Source organism: Camellia sinensis, chromosome 5 (genome assembly GCF_055761805.1).
Source record: "Camellia sinensis isolate YWXY chromosome 5, ASM5576180v1, whole genome shotgun sequence".
In the NCBI taxonomy this organism is placed as follows: domain Eukaryota; kingdom Viridiplantae; phylum Streptophyta; class Magnoliopsida; order Ericales; family Theaceae; genus Camellia; species Camellia sinensis.
This window is the reverse complement of record NC_138965.1, coordinates 177,448,601-177,467,092: the sequence shown is the minus strand read 5'-3', so window position 1 is coordinate 177,467,092 and position 18,492 is coordinate 177,448,601. Positions and strand designations below refer to the sequence as shown.

The following is an 18,492-nucleotide window of genomic DNA, read 5'->3' as shown; positions in this document are numbered from 1 at the left end:
TATGTATTGTTTTGAAAGAAATCTTGGATATCAATCATGCAAAACCTTTATTTCTAATATCATTCACTGAGTATCCAAACTCACCCTCTCTATATATATGTAGGTGATGAGCAAGGAGGCAATGAGGCCTAGACGTGTAGCCGATGTGTTTTTGGGTGCATTGCCGACGTGTTTCGGATTAGCATTTTGTACCATCTTGAAGATTATGCTTCTTAGCCTATATTTCATGTGTACTTGTATATGTCGGCTTGAGAAGCCTTTTGGTCAAGATGTATTTTGTATCTCATTCCCTTATTGTATCTAAGTTGTAAGACTTTGTAAAAATGTATGTCATTTCATTGGACTTAAGCACGGCTCTCATGGACTATTTAGATTCTGCATATATATATGTTGCTTCCGCACTTGTAAGCCCCATATTTTATACTCTGATTATGTGTGATTCTTGTAAGTCGGCCTTCGGTAATCTCGGATTACTGGCCATCACGGCACCAAACTACTAGGGGCGGTTTGGGGGCGTGACACCAACACTTGGACTGGTGTCATCTTCAAGAGAAATGGAGTTATCCATAGGGGAATCGGGGGTTGAATTAGGGGAAAGTGGTGTATGTATTCTTGACTTCACCGTGTTCGTAGGAGTTACATCTTACCACCTAATATTGTTTTGCAAGATTGGCCAACAATGTTCAAAAAGAAAATGTTTGTTTTCATCTTGATGGTATAACAGTTTTGCTTGAAGCATCTATATCAATAAAATATTAAATTAATTAATCAGTTAATTTTTATATAAGACAAAATAAAAAAACTAACATAATAAATGGAAATGAAATCTTACTATATCAACTTGTGATGCCCCACTTGGATGTAGATTTTCGACTTGCTCTAGACACCCACGAAATTTGTTACAACATTTCATGATTACACCCCATCAAGATGAGATAGACACTTGTGTTCTTGAGTGATCATTCTGCAATGAATAATAATTTTCAAAAATTCTTCCCCAAAAATGAGCATGAGATTGTGAATTCCCAACAATTGGGTCTTCAGTAATGTGACACAAAGCTCTACAAATTGCCACATCTTCTTGAGTGGTAAATGATTTTCCTCTCTTTATTTTTTATGAACCTTCCATCGTGATTGTGTGAAAAAACAAAGAAGAAAAATAAAATTCAGATGACCGTTTTGGGTGAAGTTTGGTGTGAAATAAAATTTAGATACAAAATTCAGATAAAGAGAAGAAAAGAGAAAAATGAAGTTTGGTGTGAAATAAAATTCAGATAAAGAGAAGAGAAAAGAAAAATGAAATTTAAAATGTTTGGTGTGAAATAAAATTGAGATTAAGAGTTTTTATTTATAGAAATACAAAATATGACCGTTTGTAAAAAATACCCGTTAATTTATTGCTGTTGTTTCAAAAAAAAAAAAAAAAAGAGCCATTGTTCAAACCCATGTGCATTCCTTTCACAAAATAGCACCGTTGGATTATATAATCCAACGGCTCATCCATCTATCTATCTAGAACAATCCGTATCTATCTATCTATGACACCAAGCTCTCTCTCTCTCTGTCTGCTTCCTCTTCATTGCCCTCACCCACCGATCATCATCTCTCTCTCTTCTTTTCTCATCTCCTCTCCTCAAATCTTCCAAATCAAACCCTAACCAAGTCGATCTCTCTTTACTGATCTTGGTCTCCATCGATGAAGTCGATCTCTCTTCCCTGATCTCGATCTCTCTCCACTGATCTCGATCTCCATCGATGAAGCCGATCTCTCTCCACCTCTCTCAGTCTCCACTTCTCTCTCTAAATCATCTGTATCTATATACAATCATATACACATATATACATATACATATCTATATCTATATACGTATGTATCGTATATCTCTGTTTCTCCTTTAATCATACAGTTGAGCTGTGATTGGAGCTTTTTGCTTACTGGTAATACCACTCAGTTATCTTTCTCTTCATTGTTCAAATTCATCAAATGCTTTCATGTTTATACACGCACAAAGATACATGTATTTGTGCTTATCTGCAATGTTTTATGTGCCTTTTTTGCTATGTACCGATGCTTTGTTGATTATAAATCATTGATGGTTTGATTCTATTTGCAAATTTTATTTTTTTGATGCTGGTTTATTTGCTAAATCACTTCGGCTCCAATCAGATTTCTATCTAATATATCGGATCAAGTCTCCGAATGAATTAATCAGTTTTTTTTTTCTGTGAATCTGTTTGATGAATCTGTAATTTTTTTGGATTTGGATTTGTTTGAATCTATTTGATGAATCTGTGAATATGTAATTTTTTTGGATTTGTTTTTTTTTTTTGTGAATCTGTTTGATGAATCAAATTGAGAAACATATAATAATTTTTTTTCTTTGAATCTGTTTGATGAATTGGCTGAGTTGGCATGAAGGGAGGGAAGGAGGGAGGGAGGGAAACCGTTGGTTTTGCCTGAGTTGGTATGAATGGCAGCTGCCAAAGCTTGTGTCAAATTTGACACAAACTTTGGCATTTCTCAAATTTGGCAGCTGCTATGTTTTGCCATTGGAGCATCAAAATTCAATGGCAGCTGCTATATATAGCAATGGCAGCTCCAATGGCAAACCATTGGAGATGCTCTTAGAGCACCATTGCTATAATTTGGCAAAATAGCACTATTCATTGCCAAATTATAGCAATAGCAATGGCATTACAGCAACAATCGTTAGAGATGCTCTAAGTAACATTTAATGCATTGCAAATATCCTATGAATGAATTACTAAAATTTGTTTGAAATAAAATTACTCTTTATAATTTTGAAAATTATAAATACATTCTTATCAAAATTTATTATTTAATAGAGTTAATAGAAAAAAATAAAATTTCTAGTTACCCTGAAATTATTCAAAATTTGAAAAATACTAAGAATTAGTAAATTTTAAATCTTTTTCCATCTAAGTAATGTATCTTATAAATGAATTACTGAAATTTATTTGAAATACCTAGTACTTTTTATAATTTTGAAAATTATATATGCATTCTTATAATAATTTATTTGAAAAATACTATTGAGAATTAGTAAATTTTAAATATTTTTCCATCTACAATGTATCTTATGAATGAATTACTAAAATTTATTTGAAATACATATTACTTTTTATAAATTTGAAAATTATAAATGCATTCTTATCATAATTTATTTGAAAAATACTATTGAGATTTAGTAAATTTTAAATATTTTTCCATCTAAGTAACATTTACCGCATTGCAAATATCCTATGAATGAATTACTAAAATTTGTTTGAAATACAAATTACTCTTTATAATTTTGAAAATTATAAATACATTCTTATCAAAGTTTATTATTTAATAGAGTTAATAGAAAAAAATAAAATTTCTAATTACCCTTTTGCACAAAAAATAAAATTACTTGACATCATTAAAAATTAATTAATTAAAATAAATTATTTATTATACAATAAGAATTTATTATGCAATTAAAAATTTAGAAAGTGCACCCTTAATATTTTAAGCAAGGAAAATGTTATAGGTCTCAAATTTTTTATCAAATATATGACTATATATCTTACATGGATATGGGGTCCACTAAATTGCAAACTCCACACCCATGTGAGATATTTGGTCATTTGTTTGATAAAAAAATTAATATCTCTAATATTACCCTTTAAGCAAACCATATCCACAAGAAAAATGCTATAAACCCAAATAAATTATCAAATTTTCTACCAAATCTCTCACATGAGTGTGGGACCCACACACAGTAATTTATTAATATCAAAAGAAAAATGTTTCCAACCCCCTCAAAAATAGACCCCCTCAACCCCCTCTGAGCTGGACAGGCACGTGATGGGTCACGTGACATGCATCAACCACGCACCTCCTCTCTCCTCTTTTAGAATTCAAAAAAAGAAAAATAAAATTATAGCGAGATACAGATGAGAGACGAGAGGCAGACGACTCCTGAACTCAACGGACAGAGTTTGGCGGCGGCATCGGTGTTGCTGACGATGGAGAAGGTGGAGAAGCTGGTGGTGACCACCGCGAGCGGCGAAGGTCCGTTGGCGCCAATGAGAATCAATTACGCAAAAATCATGAGCTTTGATTTGATATACAACCCCAATATTGCGGTTCATGGAGTGTCAATGCCGTTTACGCATGCTAATCAGACTGATGGAGTGGATTCTATAGCGATCCCGGGTTTACCCTTGATATACAGTGATCCGGACATGTGTCCGTGGATGTTGGTAGTTGTTTATTATCTTGTTTACATCCTTTTTACTTCGTGTTTGCGTTATAGGATGTGTTGGGCAGGTTTGTTACAGGTTGGTTGAGTTTAGAAGCCAAAACTAGTTGCCCAGGTTTTGACCTGTCCGCTCGAGCGGGGGTTCTGGCGCTCGAGCGGGAATTGCACCCATCCAGTATTTCCTGTTCAGTGTTGGACGCTCGAGCGTGGGGTTGGCCGCTCGAGTGGGGTTGTGTGAGTGCCGCTCGAGCGGGGAGTTGGAAGCTCGAGCGATGGCCTGGTTCTGTAACAGTTCTGGGAGTGTGTATTCGCCGCTCGAGCGGGTTTGTTGGCGCTCGAGCGGGAGTCTGTGAGTGACGCTCGAGCGGGGTTTTTGACGCTCGAGCGGGCCGACTGGGTTTAAGTTCCGTGTTTTGACTTTTCAAATCACTTTTTCACTTTCTCTTCTCTCTCCTACTTTTCCAAAAAACACCATTGTTGAGCCTCTCACTCTAGAACTCTACCTTCTTTCTAGGTTTTGATCTAGTAGGAGTGATTTGCTCACCTTTGGCCTTTACAAAAAAGTTGTTGATCGTCGAGGGCTACATTTTAATCTGAAAATTTCGAGATTTGGAGCATGTTGGGTTTTGTCTTCTTCTCCCTTGGAGCTCCGAATTTGAGGTAGGGATATCCTACTCATCTCTATGGATTTTGTCTTTAAATTTTGGTATTTTGAGATGTTGGGGTTGGTTTGGTAATTTTGTGAAAGTTTGGGGCTTTTGTGTTATTTTACAAAAGTTGGGGTTTTATTTATAATAAACCTAGGTGTATGTTTGGTATAGAGAAATGGAATAAATGTTGAGTCATTGATGAAAATGGGACCTAAGGGTTGAAATGGTAATTATGGAGAATGACCTAATTACATTGTTGATTAATTGAGATAATTAATTATGAGAAATGAGGAAATGAAATGGAATTGTTGAGATTGGGAATGTATGGGATTAAAGGGAGTAGTTGAATTGTTTATCACACACCGAATTGAAATGTTGATTGAATATCCATTTGTGCATTTATTTTCTGTTTAGAAATAATTGAATTGGGCTATCGGTGGAGGATAGTCGTGATTGTTGTAGACAATGCATGATGATTAGGCAAACGGAAACTAATCAATGGAATGTGTCATGGAATTTGACGGTTGATAGAATACATTAACTGTATGTATTGAGTGATTGTATATAGAACCAATGTGTTTGTATACGTTATGTGTAGAGGAGGAGATGGGGGATGTACTCCGCGGTTTAGGGGAAGATGGGGGATGTACCTCTAAACCGGATAGTGTTGGGAGAAGATAGGGGATGAACTCCGTAGATACAGCTCATATGCTTGTCTAGAGAAGTGAAGATAGAGCTCATATGCTTATCTTTGTGAAGTGTGGATATAGCTTATATGCTTATCTGTGAATGTGGATATTGTTGTTATACATATCTGTTGAGAATGTGGATATAGCTTATATGCTTATCTGTGAATGTAGGATATTGTTTTTATACATATCTGTTGAAATAATGATAGAGCGAACATGCTTATCTGTTGAAAAAAGGAAAATGAAAAGTAATTTGGACTCATAAGTCGTATGACATAAATATGTGATTTATGTGAATGTATCAGTGTTGGCCATCTATCAATTGCTAATCTTTTAGTCATTGTTCATGGTTGGTTTAGTATATTTCTACTGGGCTGTGGCTCACCCTATATGGGAATATCATTTTCAGGTACAGGTAGCATGCCACCTCCAAGGACATAGCTTGGGAGGCTAGAGGCGGACATACTTTGTTTGTTTTACTTTTTGATGTATTACATGTAAATTCAAGCCAAGGGCTTAATGTGTATGAGTTAGTACTCTTTGTTTGTAACCAAGTGTTAACTTGGAAAGCTGTAAGCCCGTAGGGCATTTTGCTTTTGTTGTTAACATGTAATACTTATGTAATGAAATTCTGATAAATGGAAGAATGTGGAACTTTTACATATCAACGAATGTCTTATTTGATGGGTTTAAAGTTATTTTTTTGAGGGCGTTACAGATTCGAAGCGGATCAGAGGGTGCGAGCGGGATGATCTAGGATCGGAGGTCGCTGCAAAATCTGGTATTTGTCAGATTGACACCCCATCGATGAAAATTGAACGGACGGTGGAGAATGAAGATCATCGTGGTTTGTGAGGTTTGTTTCTCAGGCAGTGATTGGTTAGAAATTTGACTGTGTTCTCTCTCATACCTAGGTAACTCCTTGAAATCATTATTGAAAATTGAATTTTTTTTTTTTTTTTTTTTGGTGTGTTTACATATAATGGATTCATTATGTTGACAAATAGAAAATGCCATGTAATTTTTCAATGTTTGATACTCTGGAGATTTTGCAGTAAGCATATGTAATTTTTCAATGATATCAGAATGCGGTCGAAGATCTGTAGAGCGAGATACAGAGAGTTATTGCCGGAGAGCTATGGTCGACGGAGGAGAGCTATGGCGGACGCACGATGGAAGAGGGAAGAGAGAAGACGGACAGGGGTGGGAAAGAAAGAAATATCAGGTCGTTCCTGCTTTTTTCTGCTCTTTGTTTTCAGTAAATTTTTTTTATCTTTCAAGTACGTGTGTCACACCTTCTTTATTGTACAATTCATCATCACTTGACTTCAGCAGGTGCCACCTCAGAGGGGGTCGTGGGGGTCGGTTTTGGAGGGAGTTTGTATCAGCGTTGATATCAAAATTTCCCTAATATTTATTTGGAATCCAACTCTATCCAAAATTTCCAATATTTACGTGTCTTCGTTTTTAGGTCCCCACAATTTAGAGAATTCTGGCGGTCATATCGTAATATCAAGTATTCTTGAAGGACAAATATGTAATTAGACAACAACAGTGGTGTTTTCGTAATTCGAACAAAACTCAGGGGGTAATATTTGGAAACAATTTGGCACTTTTGGTGGACGGCATTCTGGAACTTCTATATAATGCGAACCCCCGAAGAATCTTTCATCACTCCATATTCTTCCAACTCAAAAATGAGCCAAGAAAATAAAAACTAACGTCTCTCTCTCTCTGTCTCTCTCTTTAAAAGGCTTGTGTTATTTCTTCCTTTTTTTTTATCAATCAAATTTTTTTTTTTTTGTTGCAGTGTTTTGCAAAAGTGAAATAGTGTTACTATGTTCTCTACATTTTGTCGAAATTGCTTCTTCGAATTGTATGCTCATGTTTTAGAAGTCATGTAGACTTTCTCAAAATTAGTTTTGTGTTGAATTACATATTAAGTATTTCTCAATAAGTCCTTTGATAATTGTAGCAAGCCATTCAAGGTCTGTGAGGATGTTGGAGAAGATAGACACAAAATTTGACCCTGAGGAAGTCATAGAAGAATTTGAGATGCTAACGAAGGATGCTGAGAGAGTTCAGAAAGAGACCCTGCAGAAAATACTGGAAGAAAATGGCAGCACAGAGTACTTAAAGAAATGGGGTCTTAATGGAAGAACTGACCATGAGAGTTTCAAGGCTTTTGTCCCCCTCGTCACTCACAAGGATTTGGAACCTTACATTCAGAGAATGGTGGATGGTGATACTTCCCCCATCCTTATTGGAAAACCAATAACAACCATCTTATTAAGGTACTTGTAATTAATTGTTATTTTCTTGATGCTTTTTTTAGTGACTTTTTTTCTGATAAAAATTGTTTGGATGTGAAGTTCATAGCGTCTGTCAATTCTTTGTTTCTTGCAGTTCTAGCACCACTCAGGGAAAGCCCAAGTTTGTCCCGTTCAATAACGAATTAATGGAATCCACTATGCAGACATATAAGACATCTTTTGCATTTAGAAACAAGTTATATTCCTCTGTTTATTGCAAAAGGATTTTTAGTTCATATTAGTATCAGATACCCTTCTCTTTCAAGTTGACCTTAAAAATATTTGGTTGGAATTGTAAGTGATTGTTAGATGTTTTGGAAGTTACATTTCACTTGTCTATTAAATTTTGTTTTCTTTGTTTGGAGGAATCAACAATATACAAAGCGTTCATGAATATGTCAATTAGGCATTTTTCCGACTTTGACATTTCCACAATCAAGATGCTCCTTTTTTTTTAGGGAATTCAATTTGTTTAATGCTCGTCACTAGGCAATAACAAGTTTTGTTTTAAAATTCTCCTCATTTGCCAATTGTAGTCTTACAGTTGATTAAATGATTTTACTGTTTTTTCATCCTCTGTGTAGGAGTTTCTAAGATGGTTATTAATCTTTGTGAGGCATGTGTGTATATACTCTCTCTCTCTCTCTCTCTCTCTCTCTCTCTCTCTCTCTCTCATTCTTCCGAACATCCAAAAACAAATTTGAGCCATTGGTTTGGAAATTCCACACCCATACAAATGGACACAAACTCTCTCATCCACCTTTCCTTATGTTTTAAAATTCTCTGCATTGCCCATATTAGTGTTTAATGTGTTTCTGCTTTTCCTCCCTTATGCATGACGTTAATAAGATATCTGCGGATGTGAAGAACTACTGGTTTGCAGGGAATTTCCTATTGGGAATGGAAAGGCCCTGCAGTTCATTTACAGCAACAAGCAATTCAAAACGAAAGGGGGTCTAGCTGCAGGAACTGCTACTACGAACGTGTTCACTGGTTTGCTGTTCAAGAATACAATGAAGGCTATGCAGACCTAATGTTGTAGCCCTGATGAAGTGATATTTGGTCTCGACTTCCAGTAATCCTTATACTGCCATCTTCTAAGCGGGCTTATTTACTAGAATGAAGTCCAAGTAGTGTCCTCTACATTTGCCCACAGCATTGTTTATGCTTTCCGAACCTTTGAACAAGTTTGGGAAAAACTCTGTACTGACATCTGAGAAGGGGTTCTCACCAGCCAAATCACTGTCCAATCCATACGAACAGCTATGTCAAAATTGCTCAAGCCAAACCCAGAATTGGCTGATAAGATCCATAAAAAATACTCGGGATTAAGTAATTGGTATGGATTAATACCGAAGTATTTCCCAATGCAAAGTACATTTATGGGATCATGACCGGGTCAATGAAACCTTATTTGAAAAAATTGAGGCACTATGCGTGTGAGCTGCCACTGTTGAGTGTTGATTATGGGTCTTCTAAGGGATGGATTGAAGCAAATGTGAACCCGAAATTGCCCCCTGAGTTGGCCACTTTCGTTGTGCTGCCTAATATTGGGTATTTTGAATTTATTCCTAATGTTGAGGTTCCAAAGCAAGACGAAATCGAATCCTCCTTTCTCTCCATAGAGCCTAAGACAGTGGGTCTGACTGAAGTCAAAGTTGGTGAACAGTATGAGATCATCCTCACTACTTTTGCAGGTACTAAATTTGTTTTTGGGATAGTGTGAAAGCCTGTCAAAATGAATATTAGAAATTACGCCTGCTTCCTACACGTCAACAAACTTGCAAAATTTATGGCTCTTTCCATATGAAAAGATTACATATTGATGACATTAGACTATCAAAAAAAAATATGGTCAATGGTTTAGGAAATTATTTTATTTGAACCAATATAATCATCTATGCATTGAGCCATTGGTTTATAAAACTCACTATCATCCATTTATTGATTGTTTGAAACCCCTCACTTCCCTTCGTTTGGGATGACTTATAAGCCTATTTTGCTTAAAAAGCTTCAAGTTATTTGCCATACTCATTTCCCACCAAAAAATCAATGTAAGCCACTTTAAAAAGCCATTAGGAAATCCTAAAAGCCAAAAATATGCCAAAGGAACTAGTTTTTTTAAGCACTATCTTATTTGTGGGCTTATTTTAAGCCAATAAACTAGAGTTGAGTACCAAAATGCTTGCCATGTGGGTGTTGGATACTGTTAGAACAGCTCTATCCTTGTGCAGGTCTTGCTTCTCACCATACTGTCTCATTTGTTTCAGTCTTTTGGTTGTTTATCCGTTGGAATATGAATGAGATTATTCCATTTCACCATCTCACATGATTAAACTAGGTTTTTATTCCAACAGAATGAGCATTCGCTCTACTTCTCACCATGTGAGTGTTGGATACAGTTACAACAGCTCTATCATTGTGTAGTTCTGACTTCTCCCCATACGGTCTTGTATTTTTCAATCTTTTGGTTTATCCCGTGGAATATGAACGACATTATTCCATTTTACTAGCTCACATGACCAAACTGGTCGGTTGAGACACAAATATCTATAATTTGTTCTGAATGCTATAATTTATATGTTATGCATCTCATGGTTGACATCTTAATATTAGATTCCTCCAATTATTAAAGGGTTTAATACCGGTAGGTGCTCTCTTCTATGTCCCCTATGTATGACAGTCAAATTTTCTTGGATTATCCATGTGTACCAGGGATAGTTTATTCATTTGTTTTTGGTTCCATGTGTATGTCACCACTATGCTTTGGTGGTACATTAATTTAAATGCTAAACTACTAACAAATTAAAAGATGCCTTGTGGAATAGTTTTGTATTCGTGAGGATTGGAAACTGAATTCTCTCTACAAATATCTGTGGTTTCACCGATGTGACCCTGTTTCATTTTTAATTTTCTTCAATTACTTGCACAAATCCGTATGCACATGAATTCTATATATGAACTTTGTATATATATTCTATCGCTTATATTATATAAGGAGCACAATTCACTTGATGTGAACCTCTATGTCACATTTTCTTATGCCAAAAGTGCCTCTATGTTACTGCTCAAGTTTTTTTTATTTCAAATTATGATTTTTCTAACTTTTTCCTCCTTCATCTACATTCAATTTTTCTTTTCTTTTTTTCCTCTAGATGACGATAAGAACATTTGATTATTTCAATTTCTAGTTGTAATAGATGCTTTCCTATTGAACTTCTTTCCTTTTTTTTGAAATAAATATAATTAAATGTTCCAGGTTTGAATTGTGTATGCTTTCCCATTGAACTTTCTTTTCTTTCTCTATTTTTTTGCAATAAATGTAATTAAATGTTCTATGTATGAAATGTGTTGGGAGTTTGACAGCCAATGATCCTCTTTACCCAAATCTGTCACTCTGTCTTGATACATTCTTAGCCATAGGATCCTATCTTGAAATTCCGCCACATTGTACGGCTGGGAGTGTATAAAAACAAAAGAAAAAGGAAATTTATATGAAAGCTCGCCCACACGCTCTCACCAATAAACACTGCTTAGTTTTGCCGTATTAAAAAATTCATTTTGTGAGAGGATTTCTCTTTTTCTTTAGTTTTTAAAATCAAAGTGGCGGCTTTTAATTAGATTTACTTTGCATTTTAATTTCAAATTTCACTAGGACTTGGATGTGCATACATCCAACACCAATTTCTTTTGGCTCCTATTATGTTATTGTGACTTGTAAAACATACAATTTCAACCAAAACTTATGAATTACTAAATTTATATGGTAAACTCGCAGGTTTGTATCGGTATAGGCTCGGAGATGTGGTTAAGGTAATGGGCTTCCATAACTCTACTCCAGAACTCCAATTTATCTGCAAGAGCAATCTTCTCCTCACCATCAACATCGACAAGAACACCGAGAAAGATGTACAACTATCTATTGAAGCAGCAGGAAAGTTGTTTTCCAACGAAAAACTCGAAGTAGTTGACTTCACGAGCCACGTGGACTTATCAACTGATCCTGGTCACTATGTCATCTTCTGGGAAGTGAGCGGGGAAACAGGTGACGACCTTCTGAGGAAATGTTGCAATTGCTTGGACCGGTCATTTGTAGACGCGGGCTATGTGGGCTCACATAAAGTTAAAGCCATTGGAGCGTTGGAACTCCGAGTTCTTAAGAGGGGACCCTTCCAGAAGATTCTAGAGCACTAGGTAGGGCTTGGAGCTGCTGTCAGGCAATTTAAAATGCCGCGGTGCGTGGGGCCTGCTGTAGACGTCCTCGAACGTCCCGGGAGGAGATCCCGTTCTATTCATTTGGGCTTACTACAGTTCGGGACTCAATGTCACGGTCCTGTATCTAATCTCGCAGAGTGCAATGCAAGACCGATGAATCATCAAAGAGTCAAAATCCGGCAAATCATTTTTTAAAATAGATTTTTTTGAAAGAAGTGCCAAACATGGACTGCTTTGCCAAATACAGAGTTGCCACGTAAATATTTTATTTTAGGGGGAATTTAGGAAACCCTGACTCGTGCCTAAGGCCACGTCTCCGTCATCACCAAAGTTGCCTCGGCTCGGGAACTTGGGTACGATTGGGGAAGGTCACTTCGTGAGCACCCCCGCTTGCCCGATCAAAGATCGGCCTCTACTAACCATGATATCAAGTTTTGAAAACATTGTGCGTTCTTATTCTAGTTTAGCCTAGATTTACTATGTGATGCGCACAGCATATAAGTATAGACTGGATTGCCTGAATTGGAACAAAACATCTCATGTTTGTTTTGAAAATGGGTTGCTACTCGCAAGTAGGCTAAAACGTGAATTTGCCACTCTCGGGTGGGCTTAAGAAATAGGGTGATTTGCCACTCTCACGTGGGCTTAAAACTCACAATTGATGAATTGTTCCAATCCAAATAACCCAACCTTCACCCACATGCATTCAGGCAGTTATATCACATAAGCACATAGCCTCATGGTAAGCATGCTATCATGGTAGTCACTCACACGCATGCAAGGGTGCTAAACCATAAACACTTACCGGGTACTCCAAGCCAAAGAAAGAAGCTTATTAGAAATCATGCATGAATCCTAACTATGCTGAAATGCCTAATGCAACACATGCAAAAATGCAACTATAATAGGCTCGACTATTCTAAGATGGCATATGATGATGCTACAGCTAACACGTATTCAACTTGGAATTAAAATACAATGCAGTTAGTATGATGCGCCGAGCCCGGTGTATGCAAGACAGATGAATGGATGCAAACATGCGAACATAAGTATACTAATTGAAACATGCCCTAATCTAACCATCATAAGCTGGTAAATAAAAAGGAGAAAGAAGTGGAGGTTGGAAGACATGCATTACACACACACACACTTATTACAATTGTGCCCTCGCTCGGAGGGTCCGAATGAATAATAAAGTCCGAATAAGTAATTAACTACTCTAGCTAATTAAATATTACAAAACCTTAATTAATTAACAAATTAACTAGGAAAGAAAAATAAGCTAGTATGCCAATGGACTGCCCCAGCTCTGCTCGAAATGATGAAAGATGCATGCATGCTCGAGTCGCCTCGTCGGAAAATTCCTCGCGATGCCTCGCCTCGCCCTTGTTTGCAATTGATCTCAGAACTTTGCACAAAGCTCCAAAAGGCTGAAACTCCACCTTGGGAAGGCCACCGACCAGTTATCAGCATGGGAGACCACCCACTGACCACCTTTTGTGGGAGAAACCCAAAAGGGTGGTCGGCCTGCTAGAAAAGCTGGTCAGCCGACCACTTTCTGTCCCTGGATTCTGGTTTTTTCTGCAACAAAGGCAAGGGAGAGGAAAGGCGATGTATTTTCCAAACATGTATGCACGACTACTCTCCCCGTCATTGCTCAAACTCTAGGGAGTGTAGACCTCGATCCTCGTGCCACTAATCACGCATCTCGATGCATGATGGCTGAGGAATCGAATTACATGACTCGATGTAAAATGAATGCACAAATGAACACGTAAAGCCAACAACTCCATCATGTATGGTCAAGAGTGTCGGCGACCGGGAATCGAGGTACGTTTCGTCACTTTGAGTACGAAACGTCCCTCGTTTCCCGTGTTTAAGCTAACTCCTATCCCAAACACAATGCAATAAGATGGCATACACAATGCGACTAACATGCAACCTAGCATACGCAAATGCTATGGATTAAAATGGCATACACAATGCACGTGACACAACATGGCATGCACAATGCGCTAACATGCAACCTAGCATACGCAATGCTATGGACTAAAATGGCATACACAATGCACGATGGACTTACACCAATATGGGTGGACCTTAGCCACACTCACATCAGTGGCCATATGATAGAAATGAGACAACCGAAACACATGCAGACGTGCACGGATGCAAAGGACCGATCCTAAGGCATAACATGCAACTCTAACTAAGCATGGCATAGGATGAAATGTGGCATAGAATGGGACATGATACAGCTCTGAAATGGCATAAAAGATGGTCCCGAAACATGCAAATAGGGCACACAAAGCAAGCTAGGGGGGCCGGGTACCGAAACTAGTGAAGTGCGATACTCTAGAGGTACCCAAAGCAATGCACTAATGGCAAAACCAACCTCAAATAGACCTAGGCAGGTCTGAAACAGTGGGGAAATGGCCTAAAATGATGGCTCGAAATGCAAAGAAATGGAGCTCATTCAATGGCCCGAAAACAAGGCATTCATGGACAACTCTCAAGCACACTTAAGGAGTATAAAACATGGCAATATGGCATTGATACAAGCTCTGAAATATGATGTATAATGGGCCCAAAATATGAATACACCTCAGTATATGCATGTAATGAGCCTCAAAACTCAAAGTTAAGCATGGGTGTTGAACTACAAGCATGCAAAACAAATATCATTCGACCATGAGACTCAAAAATAGAGCTAGGGCAGTCCAAAATATGCACAAAATCAGTTTAAGGCAAGGCCAAAAAGAGCTAAAATCAAGGGTCAACAAAGCATGCGAAATAAGCTAGTGAACCATGATTTACACTACAAGTATGTGAAGCACATGAGGGCTCACCGAACCAACCAAAAACAGAAGTATGCCATACTAAAATATGCCTAAAAACCCATGGAAACTCAGTCAACACATGTAAGAATGATAGGCTCCTTTGGAGGGCCATGCAAGGGGTTGTTCCACACGTATATGAAGGACACCCAAAATGGCAAAACCACCTCTGGAAAGAGGTTATGAGGGTCCTAAAACCCACCAACAAGGCCCTGAAATTAGTCTAGGAAACATGCAAGTGAAAGCCCCTTTGGAAGGCCTTGAAGAGGATTACTCTACACATGCATGATAGACACTTTATATGGAAAAATAGGCTCCGGACAGAGCTAATGTAGACCTTAAAACTCACCAAATAGGGCCTGAAATGTGGCTTTGAAACATGCATATAGGGGCCCCTTTGGAAGGCCAACAAAGCTAGTAAAGAGAACAAGGGGTGAGAGGGTCACCCCTCTCTGATTTTAGGGCTCAAAAACACATGTTAGCCACTGAAAATCCACTATATTTCAGTGGCTAAAAGGCCAAACTAAGGCCATCAAAAATGCTCTAATGCATGGCTCAAAACATGAGGAAATGGAGCATGCAAGGGGGAAGGTGACCCCAAACAGAAAAATGACCTTGAACAAACTTGAAGAGAAGCTCAAAACAAGATTTTTTTTAGTTTATGTCGAAGTCCAAAAATGCTTTCAAATAGAGCTAAGCTATGGAGCAAAACAATGTCAAAATGGGGGAAATAGAGACTTACCCTTGAAGAGAAGAAGGCCAGCAGCTTTTGGACCAAAATAGTGAGTCTTCAACCTCTGAAAATCAGCTCCAAGGTGTTTGGATGAATGGTGGAGGTGTTGTGCTAGGAGGTGCAGTGTAAATGGCCAAGAATAATGGAGTTTGGAGGCTTGGGATGCAGAGATATATGGAGAAGTGTATCTATCTTGAGACCAAAATGTTCAACTCTTACAAGTGGAGAGGAGGGCTGGTTTTATAGAAGAGGAGGTCCAGTGCTTCTTGGAGAAGCCTCAAGCAAAGAGACCAAGCTTCCAAAAGAAGCTAAACCAAAAGGATCAAGCTTCTCTTAGAAGCTAAGCAAAAAGGACCAAACTTCCTTAAGAAGCCAAACAAAAGGGTCAAACCCGAAGCAAATGCCTCCCAGCTGGCACAGCTGTATGCAACTCAGGAAGGTCAAAAAGGAGATGGCTGGCCGACCAGTTCAAGTGGTCGGCCGACCACTTGCCCTAGTCGGCCGACCAGGGGTCAAAAGGGTCAACAAGAAAAGGTGGTCGGCCATACCAGATTGGTGGCCTCCCAAATGAGTGCAACACAATGGTGGTATGGAAAACCAAAAAACGTGGCTCAAAAGTGAGAAAAACCAGCTTTCAAGGAAGGTTCAAAAGGGTCAATCACCAAAGGTGGTCAGCCAACCCATATTGGTGGCCTCCCAGGTAAATACAACACAATGGTGATGTGGGAGACCAGAAAATGTGCCCCAAAAGTGAGGGAGACTACCCCTCTAACAAAAAAAATGGGCAGCGAACAGAAAGGTGGTCTCCAAGAAGAAAAGGTGGTCTCCCACCAAACTACCACCTTCCTAAGAATGAAAATAGGGTCCGTGCCAAAAATGAACCCACACCGATGCAAAACGAAGGTTCAGGAGCCAAAACGCGCAGCCGGGCGCCCCGAAAACTGGCTGTTAGGCACTGAAAGTGGCGTGCGACCACAAAGGTGGTCTCTTGGGTCACAGTGTCCCTCAAGAGAGAGGAAACAAAGTGTGTGCCAAAAACTGGAGCAAACGGAGGTAGTTAAGCGGTCCCGAACCGAGGCACACGACCGACGGCTCTGAAAACTAAAAACTGAAAACTGGTCTCCAAACGGGAACAATGGTCTACGACCATGAAACATAGCCTACGGCCACTGAGAGATGATATTCGGGACCTCTCCCTCCCTTCAGAAAGAGAAAACAGAGAAAACAGGACCTGGTTCGCAAACTGAGGCAAAGCACAAAAAAGCCCCGAAGTCTGGAGGCAAGGCTCTCAGCCGAGACTCCGAAACCTCAGAACGAGCACAACATGCGTCCTTACCGAGTGCTCAATCGATGACGTCTGAGTCTTAAGGTCGGTCAAAAATGGAGTGTCTACAGTTGCCCCTTTTTGACAGAACTCGAAAGTTATAAGTGACGGGAGTGAATGTCAAAACTCAGAGACGACCCATTTTTGACAAGGCCGAAAACTTAGACAAACAGGCGAGACAAAGAAAGATATGTGCCCGCAGGCATGCCCGCCGGCGGGGGCAAAATGCAAAATGAATTATAGCCTTGCATGCTCCTTGTTTTTGGCCTTGTGTTCTAGCCTATGGTGGCTAGTTTTGAGCTTGTTTTTGGTCTTGTTTGGACCTGCCTTGAGACTGTTTTAGGTCCCCTTAGCCCTTTGGGGCTTGCTTTGTATGGCCATGGCTTAAGTCACTTTGCTAGTTTTTAGCTTTTAAGCTTCATCCATGCCGTGCTTGTGTTATGTGTGTGATTTGGCATCATTCCTAACATCATTTCAGAGCATGTAATATTGTCGTACTTGCATGCTTTTCACTCCTTAAGTGTGCTTTAGAGTTGTCCTTTTTATGCCTTAATTCTTGGCCCCATTGGCATGCATGCCTATCTTGCATTTTCTGTCATCAATTCACCATCAATGGCCACTAATTTTGGGCCTGGCTGAGGCCTATCCATCCTTAGTGTAAGTCCATCCTACCATGTTGTCACATGCTTGTCTCATTTCGTATGTTGTTGCCTACTTGTCCACCTTCACATGCCTTGCATGTTTGCATGTTCATGTTGCATTTTATCATGTTGTTCAAGGTTGTTACCTCACATTATATGCTTGTTGCATGCTTGAGTTATTGCATTGCATGTTTGCATGCTTAAGTCATATTGCATGTTTGCCATGCTTGCATTGCATTATTGTTTAGATTAAGTGTTAATCCGAGCACGAGGAACGAGGGGTGTTTCATACTTTAAGTGATGAGACGTGTCTCAATTCTCAGTCGCCGACGCTCTTGATGATTCATGATAGAGTTCTAGGCATTTATGTGTTTATTTGTGCATTCATTTTCACATTGATTTGTACAAGTTGGATCTTTGGCTATCATGCATCGGGATGCATGATTGATGGTTGTGGATCTGACTATGCCATTCCCTTGATGTTTTGAGGTGATATGGGGTGGCATAGTGCATACACACCCTTGGGAGACCTTCCATTTTCTCTATTTTGTCCTCTATTGCAACTTGGTGTCCCAGCACATCAGTGGCTGGCAGTGCCCTGTTGATGGCCGACAGCACTTCATTTTTGGCCGGCAGAGGCCCATCTTTGGCCGGCAGTGGCTTTCCATGGCCGGCAGGCCACTGATGCACTCCCCAGCATGTTTTTGGTAAGGTTTAGTAGGAATTCCTTGAGGACACCCTGCAGACAGAGCCTCTAAAGAGCAACCGAAGAGCTTTCGGGACAAGAACCGAGCATGCATCTTCGAATTCTTCAAGGCAGAGCTGAGGCGGCCTAGTTTAC

The 18,492-nt window shown here is 38.9% G+C and overlaps 1 protein-coding gene and 1 pseudogene across 2 annotated transcripts in view; both read left to right on the top strand.

The window, feature by feature from the left end:
- Nucleotides 1–18,492, top strand: part of LOC114283083 (methylesterase 10-like) — a 297,358-nt gene that overhangs the window by 56,081 nt on the left and 222,785 nt on the right. The gene's annotated exons all lie outside the window — the stretch shown is intronic.
- On the top strand, nt 7,402–17,158 carry LOC114283085 (jasmonoyl--L-amino acid synthetase JAR4-like; annotated as a pseudogene).